The sequence below is a fragment of the Coregonus clupeaformis genome, chromosome 8, assembly GCF_020615455.1.
Source record: "Coregonus clupeaformis isolate EN_2021a chromosome 8, ASM2061545v1, whole genome shotgun sequence".
NCBI classification, from domain to species: Eukaryota; Metazoa; Chordata; class Actinopteri; order Salmoniformes; family Salmonidae; genus Coregonus; species Coregonus clupeaformis.
The window spans coordinates 17,354,765-17,372,815 of record NC_059199.1 but is presented as its reverse complement, the minus strand read 5'-3'; positions in this window follow the sequence as shown (position 1 = coordinate 17,372,815).

Here is an 18,051-nt window from a genome sequence, read left to right as displayed (position 1 = left end):
TGAGACGAGGTGCAGGGGGAGGGAGGGGTGAGGGAGGGAGGGGGGGGCACAGGGCAGAAGATGGCTGGGAGGGGGAGGGAGGTGACTAGAGGAGAGAGGGCAAAGCACAGGGCAGAGGATGGCAGGGAGGGGCAGTGAGAGTGAGAGGGAGGGGAGGGGCGGTGGACATCGTTTCTGTCTCTGTCACCCGGCGGGTGCTATCCAACACAGTGCCAGTGAGACAAATGAAGGACCACGAACTGAGATAGGGAGATGTGTGATACGATGCAATGGGCTGGTTGTTACATTGTAGGCTTTCAGCGCTTGTGTAACCATGTATCTCCATGAGTGCTGAACATTACGTTAGTTAGAGGAGCTAAAGACATGGAATATTAATGAATTTCCTTCAGATAATGTATTAATTGTAAAAACCTATATATTTTGGACCATTGATGATCAAAGGTCTCTTCCAAATGATATGCACTGTATTAGTTTTATTCTGTCTCAGTGAGTGGTGTGTATAGTATACAGTGCGAGTCGCTATACACACTTAGAAAGAAAGGTACTATCTAGAACCTTAAAGGGTTCTTCGTCTGTCCCCATAGGAGAAACCTTTGAAGAACCCTTTTTGGTTGCAGGTAGAATCCTTTTGGGTTCCATGCAGAACCCCTTCAATAGGGGCTTCTACAGTACATGGAATCCAAAGGGGTTCTACCTGGAACCAAAAAGGGTTCTACCTGGAACCAAAAATGGTTATTCTATGGGGACAGCCGAAGAACCCTTTTGGAACCCTTTTTTAAAAGAGTGTAGAAAAGAAAAGTGGAGGCCCCTGCTGCAGTCCTATAAGATGCATATTTGATACACGCCGTCGTCTTTCTCGGTCCTCACAGGATAAACATCTCACCTGTTAGGTCCTGCTCTCTCATCAAGATAAACATCTCACCTGTTGGGTCCTGCTCTCTCATCAAGATAAACATCTCACCTGTTGGGTCCTGCTCTCTCATCAAGATAAACATCTCACCTGTTGGGTCCTGCTCTCTCATCAAGATAAACATCTCACCTGTTGGGTCCTGCTCCCTCATCAAGATAAACATCTCACCTGTTGGGTCCTGCTCTCTCATCAAGATAAACATCTCACCTGTTGGGTCCTGCTCCCTCATCAAGATAAACATCTCACCTGTTGGGTCCTGCTCTCTCATCAAGATAAACATCTAATCTGTTAGGTCCTGCTCTCTCATCAAGATAAACATCTCACCTGTTGGGTCCTGCTCTCTCATCAAGATAAACATCTCACCTGTTGGGTCCTGCTCTCTCATCAAGATAAACATCTCACCTGTTGGGTCCTGCTCTCTCATCAAGATAAACATCTAATCTGTTAGGTCCTGCTCTCTCATCAAGATAAACATCTAATCTGTTAGGTCCTGCGCTCTCATCAAGATAAACATCTAATCTGTTAGGTCCTGCTCCCTCTTCCATGAGGTCCCTGTGGAGAGCCTGCCATCACGCTCCCATCTCCTCTCTTCTCTCCTCCGCTCCGCTCCTTTTCTTTCCTCCCCTTCCTTTTCCTTTCCTCTTTCTGTTACTTTCCTTTCCTGTCCTTCCCTCTCCACTCCTTTCCTCTTTCTGTTACTTTCCTTTCCTGTCCTTCCCTCTCCACTCCTTTCCTCTTTCTGTTACTTTCCTTTCCTGTCCTTCCCTCTCCACTCCTTTCCTCTTTCTGTTCTGTTTCGTTCTTCTCCTCTTTTCTCTTCCCCCCTTTTCCATCCTCTGTCTTCCTAGCCTGCCTTAGCTGGAGCGCCCAGGAGGGAGGGAAAGAGAGAGAGAGAGCAATAATGAGGGAAATAAGATAATAGCTGAGGAGAAGCAGATTTAAAGAGCAACCGAGAATTGCCGCTGGCGCTGGGTTGATGAAGAATTGAAGGAGTAAATGAAGAGTGCAATATAATGGACGAAAGAGGCAGGGGTGAGACACAGAGAGAGAGAGAGAGAGAAAACAGAGTCGAAGAGAAAGAGTGAGAGAGAACACAGAGAGAGCGGGAAAGGACATATGCGTGTGAGATAGAGAGAGAGAGAGAGAGCGAGAGAGAGAGAAAGTGAGAGAGAGGGATGGGGCTAGGGCAGTGAAGTCAAAGCTCGGGGTGAACGACAAGGTAAGAAAGACATTTCTCTGAAATGAAAGGTGACCGTGGCCTCTCCTATATGACATGTCAGTCCATGGCCCCACAGGTGAGTGGCATGCACGATGTCTGAAGGTTGAAGGACGAGGGCCCAGTGACTCATCTGCCAATCTGTGCCATGGAGGAAAGGGTGAGGTACAGTAGCAGACAGCAGAACAGTAACACCAGCAATGCTAACCTGTAACCAGGCCCAACGTTTCCAATTCAATTCAATTAAAACTTTATTGTCCCCGCAGGGAGAGTCATTGATTGTGCAGTCAGGAGTAAAAAATGCACACATTAAATCCAGTCTGGACTGTAGCTTAAACTAGAGTCTTCTATCACATTTCAACCCTTGGCTCCTCTCCAAACCCAGCTACCTCACTAACTGTTGTGTAATGCCGATATGACATTGCTTAAGCTGGTCGTCCTGTGCTAGTTTGATAGTTGATATCTCTTTTGTACAAGAGATTTATGGTGTTTTTTTTTCTCTCTCTCTCTCTCTCTCTCTCTCTCTCTCTCTCCCCTCCCTCCCTCATTTCCTTTTGTGATATGATGTCGAAGCTGATATGCTTGAAGGTTGTTCTGTCAATCTGTTGGGTGTTACTAATCTGAAAGTCAGCCTGCCCTGGGCTGTACTGTAGTTCTAGTGTGTGTGTGTGTGTGTGTGTAAGTGGGTAGCAGAGGAGGCTGGTGGGAGGAGCTATAGGAGGATGGGCTCATTATAATTGGCTGTAATGGAATAAATTGAATGGTATCAAACACATCAAACATATGGAAACCACGTTTGACTCCGTTCCATTTATTCTATTACAATGAGCCCATCCTCCTATAGCCTCCACTGGTGTGTACATATATGTGTGTACGTCGTCACAGGAGGTTTGTGGCACCTTAATTGGGGAGGACGTGCTCGTGGTAATGGCTGGAGCGGAATCAGTGGAATGGTTTCAAATACATCAAACACATGGTTTGATGCCATTTCATTAGCTCCGTTCCAGCCATTATTATGAGCTGTCCTCCCCTCAGCAGCCTCCACTGGTGTACGTGTGTGCGTGCATGCGTTTATGTGTGTGTGTGTGTGTGTGTGCGTGCGTGCATGCATGCGTTTATGTGTGTGTGTGTGTGTGTTTGTGCGTGTATGAACACAGACACCAAGACCCTACTGAGTAGTGTGGATGGATGCAGGGCATCTATATCCAGGTCACATAGCATTTCCCCTCACCATGGGTTCACCAGAAGGGCATATTACTCCAGAAAACCCCATTGCATTCATATAGCGGGATTGACACTGTAGGAGCCATTTTGGCTTTCTTATGTGCTCATTTAATGTGTTGTGTATATATTGTCGCTGGTTCAAATACCTGAGCCGTCAAGGTGAAAAATCTGTTGATGTGTCCTTGAGCAAGGCACTTCACCCTAATTTCTTCTAGGAGCGCCGTACTACTATGGCTGACCCTGTAAAACAACACGTTTCACTGCACCTATCCGGTGTATGTGACAAGAAAACATATTTTGTATTTTTGTTGTTGCCTGTCTAGGGATGTTTTCACTTGTTTTGTCCCCCTATGAGTCATCCTAACCCGACTGGGTCCCTGTGGTGTGTCCCTTAACCCCTCTGGTAGTGGCAGGGGGCTACCTCAGACAGACGTGAGATTGTGATGGGATCAAATGTTATTTGTCACATACACGTGTTTAGCAAATGTTATTGCGGGTGTAGCGAAATGCTTGTGCTTCTAGCTCTGACAGTGCAGTAATATCTAACAAGTAATATCTAACAATTTCACAACATATACCCAATACACACAAATCTAAGTAAGGAATGGAATGAAGAATATATACATACAGTTGAAGTCGGACATTTACATACACTTAGGTTGGAGTCATTAAAACTAGTTTTTCAACCACTCCACAAATTTCTTGTTAACAAACTATAGGTTTGGCAAGTCAGTTAGGACATATACTGTGTGCATGACACAAGTAATTTTTCCAACAATTGTTTACAGACAGATTATTTCACTTATTTAAAGTTGACTGTGCCTTTAAACAGCTTGGAAAATTCCAGAAAATGATGTCATGGCTTTAGAAGCTTCTGATAGGCTAATTGACATCATTTGAGTCAATTGGAGGTGTACATGTGGATGTATTTCAAGGCCTACCTTCAAACTCAGTACCTCTTTGCTTGACATCATGGGAAAATCAAAAGAAATCAGCCAAGACCTCAGAAAAAAAGACCTCCACAAGTCTGGTTCATCCTTGGGAGCAATTTCCAAACGCCTGAAGGTACCATGTTCATCTGTACAAACAATAGTACGCAAGTATAAACACCATGGGACCACGCAGCCGTCATACCGCTCAGGAAGGAGACGCGTTCTGTGTCCTAGAGATGAACGTACTTTGGTGCAAAAAGTGCAAATCAATTCCAGAATAACAGCAAAGGACCTCGTGAAGATTCTGGAGGAAACAGGTACAAAAGTATCTATATCCACAGTAAAACGAGTCCTATATCGACATAACCTGAAAGGCCGCTCAGCAAGGAAGAAGCCACTGCTCCAAAACCGCCATAAAAAAGCCAGACTACGGTTTGGAACTGCACATGGGGACAAAGATCGTACTTTTTGGAGAAATGTCCTCTGGTCTGATGAAACAAAAATAGAACTGTTTGGCCATAATGACCATCGTTATGTTTGGAAGAAAAAGAGGGAGCTTGCAAGCCGAAGAACACCATCCCAAGCACGGGGGTGGCAGCATCATGCTGTGGGGGTGCTTTTCTGCAGGAGGGACTGGTGCACTTCACAAAATAGATGGCATCATGAGGAAGGAAAATTATGTGGATATATTGAAGCAACATCTCAAGACATCAGTTAGGAAGTTAAAGCTTGGTCGCAAATGGGTCTTCCAAATGGACAATGACCCCAAGCATACTTCCAAAGTTGTGGCAAAATGGCTTAAGGACAACAAAGTCAAGGTACTGGAGTGGCCATCAGAAAGCCCTGACCTCGATCCTATAGAAACTTTGTGGGCAGAACTGAAAAAGTGTGTGTGAGAAAGGAGGCCTACAAACCTGACTCAGTTACACCAGCTCTGTCAGGAGGAATGGGCCAAAATTCACCCAACTTATTGTGGGAAGATTGTGGAAGGCTACCCGAAACGTTTGACCCAAGTTAAACAATTTAAAGGCAATGCTACCAAATACTAATTTAGTGTATGTAAACGTCTGACCCACTGGGAATGTAATGAAAGAAATTAAAGCTGAAATAAATCATTCTCTCTACTATTATTCTGACATTTCACATTCTTAAAATAAAGTGGTGATCCTAACTGACCTAAGACAGGGAATTTTTAGTAGGATTAAATGTCAGGAATTGTGAAAAACTGAGTTTAAATGTATTTGGCTAAGGTGTATGTAAACTTCCGACTTCAACTGTGTATGGACGAGCAATGACAGAGCGGCATGGACTAAGATACAGTAGAATATTATAGGATTCAGTATATACATATCAGATGAGTAATGCAAGATATGTAAACATTATTAAAGTGACTAGTGTTCCATTTCTTAAAGTGGCCAGTGATTTCAATAGGCAGCAGCAGCCTCTAATGTGCTAGTGATGGCTATTTAACAGTCTGATGGCCTTGAGATAGAAGCTGTTTTTCAGTCTCTCGGTCCCATCTTTGAGGCACCTGTATTGACCTCGCCTTCTGGATGATAGCGGGGTGAACAGGCAGTGGCTCGGGTGGTTGATGTCCTTGATGATCTTTTTGGCCTTCCTGTGACATCGGGTGCTGTAGGTGTCCTGGAGGGTGGGTAGTTTGCCCCCGGTAATGCTTTCGGCAGACCGCACCACCCTCTGGAGAGCCCTGCGGTTGCGGGCGGTGCAGTTGCCGTACCAGGTGGTGATACAGCCCGACAGGATGCTCTCAATTGTGCATCTGTAAAAGTTTGTGAGGGTTTTAGGTGCCAAGCCAAATTTCTTCTGCCTCCTGAGGTTGAAGAGGCTCTGTTGAGCCTTCTTCACCACACTGTCTGCATGGGTGGACCATTTCAGTTTTTCAGTGATGTGTACGCCAAGGAACTTGAAGCTGAAGCTTTCCACCTTCTCCACTGCGGTCCCGTCGATGTTGATAGGGGGGTGCACCCTCTGCTGTTTCCTGAAGTCCACGATCATCTCCTTTGTTTTGTTGATGTTGAGTGAGAGGTTATTTTCCTGGCACCACACTCCCAGAGCCCTCACCTCCTCCCTGTAGGCTGTCTCGTCATTGTTGTTAATCAAGCCTACTACTGATGTGTCGTCTGCAAACTTGATGATTGAGTTGGAGGCGTGCTTGGCCACACAGGGTGAACAGGGAGTACAGGAGGGGGCTGAGCACGCACCCGTGTGGGGCACCAGTGTTGAGGATCAGTGAAGTGGAGGTAGAGTTTCCTACCTTCACCACCTGGGGACGGCCCGTCAGGAGGTCCAGGACCCAGTTGCACAGGGCGGGGTTCAGTCCCAGGGCCTTGAGCTTAATGATGAGCTTGGAGGGTACTATGATGTTGAATGCTGAGCTATAGTCAATGAACAGCATTATTACATAGGTATTCCACTTGTCCAGATGGGATAGGACAGTGTGCAGTGTGATGGCGATTGCATCGTCTGTGGATCTATTGGGGCGGTAAGCAAATTGAAGTGGGTCTAGGGTGACAAGTAAGGTAGAGGTGATATGATCCTTGACTAGTCTGTCAAAGCACTTCATGATGACAGAGGTGAGTGATACGGGGCGATAGTCATTTAGTTCAGTTACCTTTGCTTTCTTGGGTACAGGAACAATGGTGGCCATCTTGAAGCATGTGGGGACAGCAGACTGTGATAGGGAGAGATTGAATATGTCCGTAAACACACCAGCCAGCTAGTCTGCGCATGCTCTGAGGACGTGGCTAGGGATGCCGCCTGGGCCGGCAGCCTTGCGGGTGTTAACATGCTTAAATGTCTTACTCACGTCAGCCACGGAGAAGGAGAGCCCACAGTCCTTGGTATTGGGCCGCGTCGGTTGCACTGTGTTATCCTCAAAGCGGGCGAAGAAGGTGTTTAGCTTGTCTGGAAGCAAGACGTCGTGTCGGCGACGTGGCTGGTTTTCCTTTTGTAGTCTGTGATTGTATGTAGACCCTGCCACATGCATCTCGTGTCTGAGCCGTTGAATTGCGACTCCACTTTGTCTCTATACTGATGTTTTGCCTGTTTAATTGCCTTGCGGAGTTAATAGCTACACTGTCTGCATTCTGCCATATTCCCAGTCACCTTGCCATGATTAAATGCGGTGGTTCGCGCTTTCAGTTTTGCGCGAATGCTGCCATCTATCCACGGTTTCTGGTTAGGGTAGGTTTTAATAGTCACAGTGGGCACAACATCTCCTATACACTTCCTGATAAACTCAGTCACCGTTTCAGTGTATTCGTCTAACTTATTTTCACAAGCTACCCGGAACATATCCCAGTCCGCGTATCCCAGCCCACTACACTATACTGTGCTGCTCAGGTAATGGCTCTTCAGTCTTCTGAGAGGTGCTAATCTGAAGAACACGAGCAGAGTGTGAAACCATTCTTAGAGGGTTACAAGATCAGCTCTTTAAAGGAGGGCTCGGGGAGACTGTGCCTCATCTCTCTCCTCCCCCTCCTCATCTCTCCTACCTTTCTCCTCTCCTCCTGACTCACCCCTCCCCTCTCCTTTCCTCCCTTCTTCTCTCTCCTCCCGAAATCCCCTCCCTTCTTTTCCCTCTCCTCTCCTCCCGACTCACCCTTTTCCCTATCCTTTACCCCTTTCGCGTCCTCTCTCCTACCCACTCATTCTCTCCTTTCCACCCGACCCCACCCCTCCCATTATATACTAGGAACAGTACAATATTGCAAGGACCTTGCTGACATAGAGTATGTCTATGCTTTTGCTATTTGAGTTTATTGTAGCTGTACTCTCCATGACTTCAGTTCTTGTGTCAAAGTTAGCGTGTTGACTTGACCCCTAATATGTGGTGTCACGACATCAAGGTTCTTATTACCCCCCATTTAGCCAGTTGGACAAATCAATAGGGATCGATAACACAACAGGAAGCCAGTATATGAGACCAGTCTAGGAGGTCTGTACCTGTATGTGAGTGATAATGAATGACAATAAAAACCTATGAAGGAAAGGAAGACTGGAGACCACCCTCCCCTTCTCTCTTACTTCCCCTCTCTCCCCTCCCTTCTTCCTTCTCCCTGCCCCTCCCTTCCCTGTCCCCTTCGGCAGATGCAAACGTGCGATTTATATCGGTGAGATTGTGCTCTTACGCTTTAAAAGGAAGTGACATCTCCCTCTCTCCGCAGCAGCCTTTGCAGGCTTTTAAACCCTGCTCCTTCATCGTGTCTTACCACGGATTACACCAGGCCCTAAGAGCACTGATCCCCGCTCTCGCTTTAAAGCGAGGAAAGGAAGGGGACCTATCTCTTTCACTCTCTATCTCGTACCCATGCCTCTTGCTTTAGTTTATCCTTTAAAGCAGAAAACATCTATTACTTTTCCTCTGTGATGATGAATGAGCTCTCTCTCTCACTATGCTTTTGACTCTTGTGATAAAACGATATGCTCCTCACCTCACAATCTCCATATCTCTCATTGGTTTTTAATCTTAAAATTCATCCCTTTGATTACTAACACTAATTCAAGCTTATTTTCATTCAAGTAGAATGTAGCTTTATGTATTTAAATAATGTGTAGCAAAGGTAATTCCCATATAATCTATCCAATTTAATTGAGAAAGAGTTCAGCCTTTCCATAGATGTGTTGTAACAGCCCCATTGTGGGAGTGACAGTCTGACTGTGATGTGACTAGCTAATGGACTGAGGCTACATGTTTGGATGCATGAAGCCATCCTGCAATTTGCTAACTTTAGGTGGCAGGGTTTAGTGGAGAGCGCAAACAAACACACACACAGGCCTGGGGGCAAGTGATTAAAAGGATGAACAACTGGCGCTCTATTCATACAGCCACTCAGATCATTTTTGATATAGAATTGGTACAATCTCCAAGCCTTTACCTCCTTAATCACATGCTAAATATTACACTGGACTCAGACAAGACAAGGTTGCTGATAACTATTTCATACTTTGCAAAGAAATGTATTCTTGTGTGTTGGGAAAATGAAAACCCACCCGCTTTTCAGTTGTGGGTAAAAGAAGTTGCAGATGTTTTTGCCATTAGAAAAATTTACAATGGACTTACAGAATCGCGGTCCCACATTCTTGAAAGTATGGTCTCCTTTACTGTCCTTGATTGGAAAAAGCTTTTAAAAGGTGTTCGGTATCCTGAGACCCAGCCAGTATCCTTGTTTCATGAGAGAGGGAAAGGGGAAAATAATAGTAATAATCATAATAATAATTGTATACTAGTTGATCCGAAAAGCTCTGAAAATATAACTGTATTATGAAATTGTATCTACTGCTATTTGTCACCAAGTTATAATGCTAACTGTACATTAGCTAACTGCATTTGCTGCTGATAATTGTACCTGTTGCTATTTGGTATTTTATTTTGTTTACTTATATAATGTATGTTATCTTGTTATCTTTATATTATTATTATTATTATTTTGGGGGGGTCTTTATAATTGTATGGATTTCTTTTAAAAAGTATAATAACAAAAGGATGAACAACAGTCAACCTTTCATTTCCCTGTAAACCCCCCCCACTCTCTCTGCCTCCGCCTCCTTCTTTTCCTCCTCCTCTGCCCCAGCCTGGATTGCCAGCAGTGGAATTAATTAGCTGATGACATACATAACATTGGCTTAAAAGCACTTCAAGGCATTTTCTTAATGACAGGCAGTCCTCGAACACTCAGACCTGGGTTCAAATACTATTTGAAATAATTTCAAGTACTTTATCTGTGCTTGATTGAGCTTGCCTGGCTTAATAGACCAATAGAAAAGTTCCAAAACTGTAAATCCCACCCACCTGGCACTCCAGGCAGCCTAGAGCAAACATTTAAAGTATTTGAAAGATGTCAAATAGTAACTGAACCCAGATCTGATACCAGGTCAAGCACACTATAGGTTCCATCCGAAACGGCACCCTATTCACTATGTAGTGTACTACTTTTAACCAGGGCCCATAGGTGAACATTTCGGACTAAGCCTAGATATTGCATGGCCCTGCTCAGAAGTAGTGCACTATGGAACAGGGTGCCATTTCGAACACAGCATAGCCATTCTTATAGCATGATTGTCATCTGAGAGGTCCCTATAGAGCAGTAGGTGGATAAGTTGATCACCCATAAGTCAGTGAACCTGCATGTCAAGATTCATTATAAAGAGTTGTGTAACCTCTACCTTTAAATGATGACTGAATGTGTGTGACAGGGTTGAATGATGATGCTGGATAGTATAGGTCCCAAACTGGTTATCATTATGCACACCATCTGAACAGGTGTATAGGCCACTTTGTAATCAGAACACATGCAGGCTAGTGTGCCATCATATATATATATATATATATATATATATATATATATATATATATATATATATATATATATATATATATATCCTAACTTGTCCTATGAAACTGGACAGCCTTTTTTGAATGGCAAGCTATGTGCCAAAGATGGCAAGGACTAGGACAGACACTCATAATTGGCATCATCTAGGCTACTTAGTTCAGCCGATGCCACGAAGAAAGAGAGATAATGTAGTAGACTATTATTGTAGCCTGCTGCCTGTTTGCCAAAAGGACGCAGACTGAGCGAGTATTATTTCCTGAACCACTTTTTCAGTTCCATCTCGGTGTCTGGGGTTCGGAAACCTCGGCCCAAGGACGCTCGCTGAGGGTGCCCGCCCTGGGTGCCCGCCCGCGCCCTGGAACTTGAAGCGGGGGCTATATTTACTATGCATCCGCGCACTAAGGAGACCTGATACAGCTGGCTGCATTTGCTGCTTCGATCATAAGCGATCTGAAAACGCAGTGCTATTTTCGTCTATGTTAATTTGCTCCGTGTTAGGGCCTCGGTTCACAGTTCGGTCAGCCTTCCCTGATACTATTTTCCCGTTTGTTTCAGTAAAGGTTCTCCCGTCACATCGCATTTAGGTCGAGGAGCCCGTGAACTGTGAATGCACCGCTTTCAGGGACTTGGGTTGCGCAGAGGTGCCTGCTTTGCTTTGCGCGCTGGGTCCTTGGCTCCGTCGAATTCAAGCGATTCCATGTTCTATTTAGAAACGTTTTCCTTTCTTGTTCTAAGGCTGTAGGGATGAATGTAATTTTTTAAATAAAACATCTGCTGAATGAATTACTTAGTTACCAGATGAAATAAAAATGTGAAAATAATAATAACCCAAATAAAATTGAATTATGTTTTGGTTTATTAACATAAAGTTTAGTCAAAGTGCAACTAAAGTGAGATTATATGTTTATTCAAATATAGATATTGTCACAACATATAGCATAACCTACACAAATCCGCATGCATGCAACAAGACTAAAAGGCAATTCATCTCAGCACACTCTAAAATCACTTTTATTGAAGTCTAAACAATTTTTTGAAATTTCAATAGCCTATACATTTTTCAATTTAAAAACATAATAATAATTAATACATGTTCTATTGTTATTACTATTTAAATTACCTGTTTTTCTGCAGTTGTGTCCGACTGGCCGTCAACAAGTTTGGTCAGCAAGTAGCGTGCCTGCCTGCTCAAGTGTGGTTGTCGGCATTCTAGGAAGAACGTAGGCTACAGTCTCGTGGAAAACCCTTGAGTAGTGCGCAGATTTGATCATTTCATTCTCCTATTTTCCTCTGATGTCATTAATTATTCAAATGTGGCCCTATCCTCAAATGAGCAAAATAATGGAATTTAATTAACCTCAAAGGAAGCATGCAAAATAGGCCTACCTGGTAAATAAATATGTATTGCATTAATTTCATAGGCTATGAAAACGGGATTTTATTGCAGATGAAATTGAATTGTACAGTACTACATTAGCTAAATTAATTATACAATTCTAATAAAGTTTTACAGTTTTAATATTAGGCATACAGTTGTAGCCTATTTTAAATTGTGTATAGGGAGAATATATGTAGGTAACCTTTCATATTGTGTATAGGGAGAATATATGTAGGTAACCTATTGGTTATCTCTTAAACTTTCAAAAATATATTATTGTTCAGGCGTTGTACTATTATATAGGCTACTATAAATAAATATATATTAATTACCGGTATACACTATATTTACAGGCATACATCTTAGATCAATTTACTCTGTTACAGGAAAGAAAATCAGTTTATTTAGTAAACCACAATGCAAATCCCCAAATTTGAAGCAACACAAAATAATTGTTTTAAGCTGTTTTTACCCGTTTTTTTCTGATTGAGATGAAATATGGAGATATTTTTACAATTGAGATCTGGAGCTAATGTGGGCATATTTTGTGTAATTTTAATGATGGTATAGTCTATAATTTAATGTGTCTTTATAATTCATTATTGTGCAACCGACAGAGCTTCCTCACAGAAGTAGACTAGACCATAATAATATATTATATGCCTACTGGACATGCGGTTCACGCGAGGAGAATGTCATGCGCCGAGGACGGAGAGACGAGAGACAGAACGCAAGAGACAGATATGATGTTTGGCACTAAAATTCCATGGCACTTTCCCCTTTAAACAGCCGATGGCAGTTATCAAAAAAAGGTTAAACAGAGGCTAGCACGTGTTGTTACAACACAGCACAATTAGGTCATCCTAAGTTCATCGAGAATGATACATTTCATAAGCGCTTTTTTATAGCTTACATTTCCAAAATATTTAGGCCAGGGGAGGGTGAGTTTGCACATCGGTGAGATGAAAACACATTTTGATGTTAAGTTCACTAAAGTAACATTCATGGCGACAAGCGTAGTCACTATTCATGCATCAGTATTTTTATCAGACCTCGGTCTTATGTGATGGAATAACGAGGGCAACAGCACACAGGCTGCATTGTAAAGCACAACACACACTTGGTCGAAAGGGTTGCTACCCTCCACATGTTTTTAATCACAAGAAAGGTTCTACATTTAATTGTCTTACTTATAATAAGACAAAAATGGCTTTTTGCCTTTTATCAAATCATACAGGCAAAGGCGTATTGGCTTCCACCTCTAGTGGAATTCATCCTTATCATTTTATTCCAATAGGGAAGAGATAATAAACTCAACAACAGCACAGACGGGAAATGCATTCACCCTTTCCCGTTTCGCCAGCAGACGTGTGACTAAAACTTGTTTCGAAATGTTGTGAATACAGTACAACAGTAATAGACCATGTGCGCGAGAGGATTGCCCTAAACGCGGTGCGCAGGGAGAGCGAGTGAGCGAGCGCCGGGCCGGCATCCGTGCGTGCCCATGCATGTTTTCCGTCAGAGCGTATCATCTGCACCGGCTTGAAAGATAAAGCCTCATGAAGCCGTGGTAGCTGGCGTTCTCTCTCTCAGATTCAGTTTCAGACAAGCTCCAGACCAGACCACGGGCGGCAGTTGCCATGGCAACGGTAGCAGATTTCTAGCACTTTCCCTTCCTGTTTGATGCCATGTGAACTCTTGACCTCGCTGTTAAAAATCCCCAGTAATGGATATGGTTTTATGAGCAGGATATGGACTATATTGCTATTCTCCCAGCACACCATGTCACTGTGTACATTTTCCACAAGATCTCTTTCCAAGCAGGGTGGGTTGATAGTAGCTCAATTGGTAGAGCATGGCGCTTGTAACGCCAGGGTAGTGGGTTCGATCCCTGGGACCACCCATACGTAAAAATGTATGCACACATGACTGTATGTTGCTTTGGATAAAAGCGTCTGCTAAATGGCATATTATTATAGCAATAGGCCTATTAGCCTACTACTTCAACTGAAGGACAGGCATACATATTCAAGCAGGGATTGAATAGGCCTATGTGTTTAAGCTACAGAGAAAATAACCTAAAGACCATTATGTCAGCAAGCTCACTGTAGAACATCTTCCTATACTCTCACAACAACTCTCAAATTTACTTGACTAGGCTATAGCTCTGCTCTTCTCCGCACTACATTCCTGTTCTGCACGCTGTGTATATAGGGCCTAATTAGTGTATTTTCACTGGGACCATGTGTTGTGAAATCACTCATGAAAATCCACTGTTGTGGTGGAGGGAGCTAGGGGCCAAAAGCTATTTCTGCCCTGGCTGGCTGGAGCCCCAAGCCTCCAAGCCTCTTACTCTACTCTGCACCAGGCTATAGGCTAGGCAGTAGGCTACAAACTCAGGCCTGCTGCCACTGATACATCAAACAAACACAACCAGAGCAGACACACTCTGATCCACTAGTCACGGCCTGGCCACCGAGCCAATGAGATTCCTCTCCCTCCCTCTCTCTCTCTCTCTTCCTCCTTCTCCGCTAGCATTTGCCTGTGGTCTGTTTTGCTCATCTCTGCTCACTCCCTGTCTTTTCTCTCTCTCTCTTCCTCTCTTTTTGCTCTTATCTCTCTCTGTGCTCTCTGTCTCCCTCCCCTCTCTCTGTCTCCCTCTCGCTCTATCTTCCATATCTTTTCTCTCTCTGCTCTCTCCCTCTTTCTCTCCCTCTCACTGCATCCCCTCTCTCCCTCTGTTTCTCTACCACTTTTATAAATATATAATAATATAATATTTAATATGCCATTTAGCAGACGCTTTTATCCAAAGCGACTTACAGTCATGTGTGCATACATTTTTACTTATGGGTGGTCCCGGGAATCGAACCCACTACCCTTGCGTTACAAGCGCCATGCTCTACCAATTGTGCTACAAAGGACCACATACACCCCATCCACTCCACTCAGTCCCTAAGTAAAGGAAAACAGTTGTTCCAGCCCAACCCAGCCCAGGCCAGGCCAGGCCAGGCAAGAGTAACTTCATTATAAATACATAATCAATGTTTAATCTCATCTCCTGAAACTGACGTTGCTCTTCGCACACTCTTCACAACCATGAAATGTTCATCCCGGTAATCGAGATAAAACCAAATGGAATAACTTTCCCTTCCATAACCTGCAAAAAAAGAGAGAAAACTTTCACAGGGTATCCGACAGTGCCAGGTGGCTCTTTTGGAATGAGGATTTTGTTCAGTAACACCTGCCGATATTTGAAGATACCTACATAACACATTCATAACTGTAACACACTACAGCAACAGTGTGTATTCAATGCCCTGAGCAGAATCCTCCTGTCCCCCTTCTAGAATATTCGAAAGTTCTAAGATTCTGGCTTGGATTCTCCTCGACCTGGAGATAAATGTAAAATATTCAATACATATTTTGTTAATGTTTGGAGGAACCTTTTTACAGTTACATACAGAATTACATGCAGAGTAAATCTTGTATATATTTGAGGACACAGTGGTAAGTCTGTGTGCTCTCTCTGTGAGTGTGTGTGTGTGTGTGTGTGTGTGTGTGTGTGTGTGTACAAGTGCGTCCATGTGTGTGTGTGTGTGTCTATCTATCTAATTGCAGAGCTGCATCATTCTTTATGTAAGGAGGTCTCAGATGGGGTGAGAGGGTCATATGAGGATAGGATCAGCCCCAGTGTTTGGACTTGTTCGTGCGTGTGTGTGTGTGTGTGTGTGAGAGATAGGGCGAGAAATAACGAGAAAAAAGCAGAGGAGATTGAGACAAATACATCAAAATAAATAGTGTCCATGGCTTCAATGCGTTGTGTGCATGCGTGCGTGTGTGTTTACTTTGTATCTACCACGTCTAAGTGTGTGTCTGTGCGGATAGGTTATCCAGTTGCGACGGAGGCTGTTTTTAGATGTGTCCAGCAGAGGGCCCCAGACCGTGGTGAACCTTTGACCCCAGCGTTAGGGCCTCGGGTGACATCTGTCAGCTGAGCTGTTTAGATTACTTAGGCAAATGCGATCGCACACACCAACACTGACTACATCAAACTGGGATACATTCAGCCAGGGGCGCAACTTTCACTGGAGATGGGTAGTGGGGGTGGTGGGGGGTCATGTTCCCCACATTCTGAAATGGAATTTCTGTCCCCCCCAGTTTTATCATTACAATGTGATAAAAAAAGCGGCAACGGTGTGCTTAAGGACCATGTGGACGCCTCAGAGCGGTCGGGTAGGCTGTTTGGAGTGTTCAGCAGGCTGGATATAGGACAGTGCGGACACCACTGAGCGGGCTGATAGGCTGTGTGAAGGCAAAGCTTCTGGAAGGCTGGTTGGACCAGCACGGGAGAGTTGAGCATAGTTCAGTGTGTATGTGTTGCGCTTTTTCACCGAGTTGTAAAAGCAAGCAAGCAGAGCAGAAACTGTCTACTCTTTAGTTGACTGATGTAGCTGGCAAGGTAACTGCTGTTTAACTTAACAGAAAAAAACTAAACTAGTGTTTATTCGCAGTGCTGAGCTGGTATTGTAACTGACATGTAACGTTAGCTAATGTTTCATCCCTTTCAACTGAGGTGAATGAATTAGCTATGCTAGCTAGTAGCTACCACAGCCAGGTCAGCTCTAGCCTCTAGCTATCTGTCAGATAGCGATATGAGGTGGCTATTATTACTATCTAACAGCTGTTCTTTGTATGGACATGTTTTGTAGCCTTTGTTTTGTCCCGTTTCAACCGAAGTAAATTAACTTGGCTAGCTTTTGCCAGTAAATTTTTGCCTCAATCACACTAGACCTGAATCAAACGATGAAACCATCAGCCAAACGATTGAAGATTGATATTGTGACATTTTTTCAGTGCGATGTAGAGTTTTTATTAGTCAGTATGGCTATGTAACGTTATTGATCTGTCAGTTTCCCTAGCTAATTCCCTACTTTTCACATTGACACAGTAATAAGCAGTTCTAACGTTACAGGCTTCACTGTCATGGTGCACAGTAGAGGTCTGAGCCAGACCGATTTCTTCATCCCGCTCCTGCCTGCACCTTCAGCTTTTCATACCTGCATCCACTGGCTTTCTGTCCGACTACCAACCGGTACCGCAAGAACTGGTCCCAAACCCAACCACAGTCCTGCAATGTAATTTTAGGCATATGTGACGCAGCTCACTTGCCAGCCATGGTCCCAGCAATTTTGCGGCCTATAGGCAATATGAAATGCGCAAAAATAATTTCAGAAATTGGTTAAATTACCAGAGATTCTCACATGGCCTTATATTAAGCTATCTGTATTACTGGGCTAGATCAACCAATATGCTAGATGTAGTTTGAAGAGAGCAGAGTTAGAGAGACTTCCACTTTCTCTGGAGCTACTTTTATAGCCTACCTTTTAGGAGTGGGAAGATTTTTAGACTGAGAAATATGTGTGATCAATATTTAGGCCTTTCTAGGCAATGTAGTAAACTATAGCCTAATCATAGGCCTATTTAGGAAGTACATTTCCTTGGAAAGATAACTGCCCCGTGCTATAGCCTACTCTATTTAATGGAGACCACACGTGCACCTGATCGCGCAGGTATGGCTACTGAACTTGAAGCAGCAAGAATGATGACAGTGACACTTGCTTCATTTGCATAGTCCTATAGGATATAGCCTACCTTTTAGGAGGCCAATTTGCAGGCAGAGACTAAATCCACTGTTGTGGAGGAGGGAGCTAGGGGTCACTCACAATGAAAAGGCGCAACACTTGCTCTCCATAGTAGACTAACCTATGTGCGCGTTGTGCCTTTTCCTTTTCAATGATGATCACATTTTTTGATTGCACTTCGATCACGTTGGTTGAGCACCCTCCACTTCTTTCCATTATCAATATTTATTTACAGACACTAGTAAACTATAGTATAATCATATTTAAGTTAATTTCATATTCAAGTTAACTGCCACGTGATTCTCCGCCCATGTAGACAGCCTACTCTATTTCAGTGAGACCACACAATCTAGGTGCACTTGAACTCTCAAGCCCAACTAGGAGAGGTAG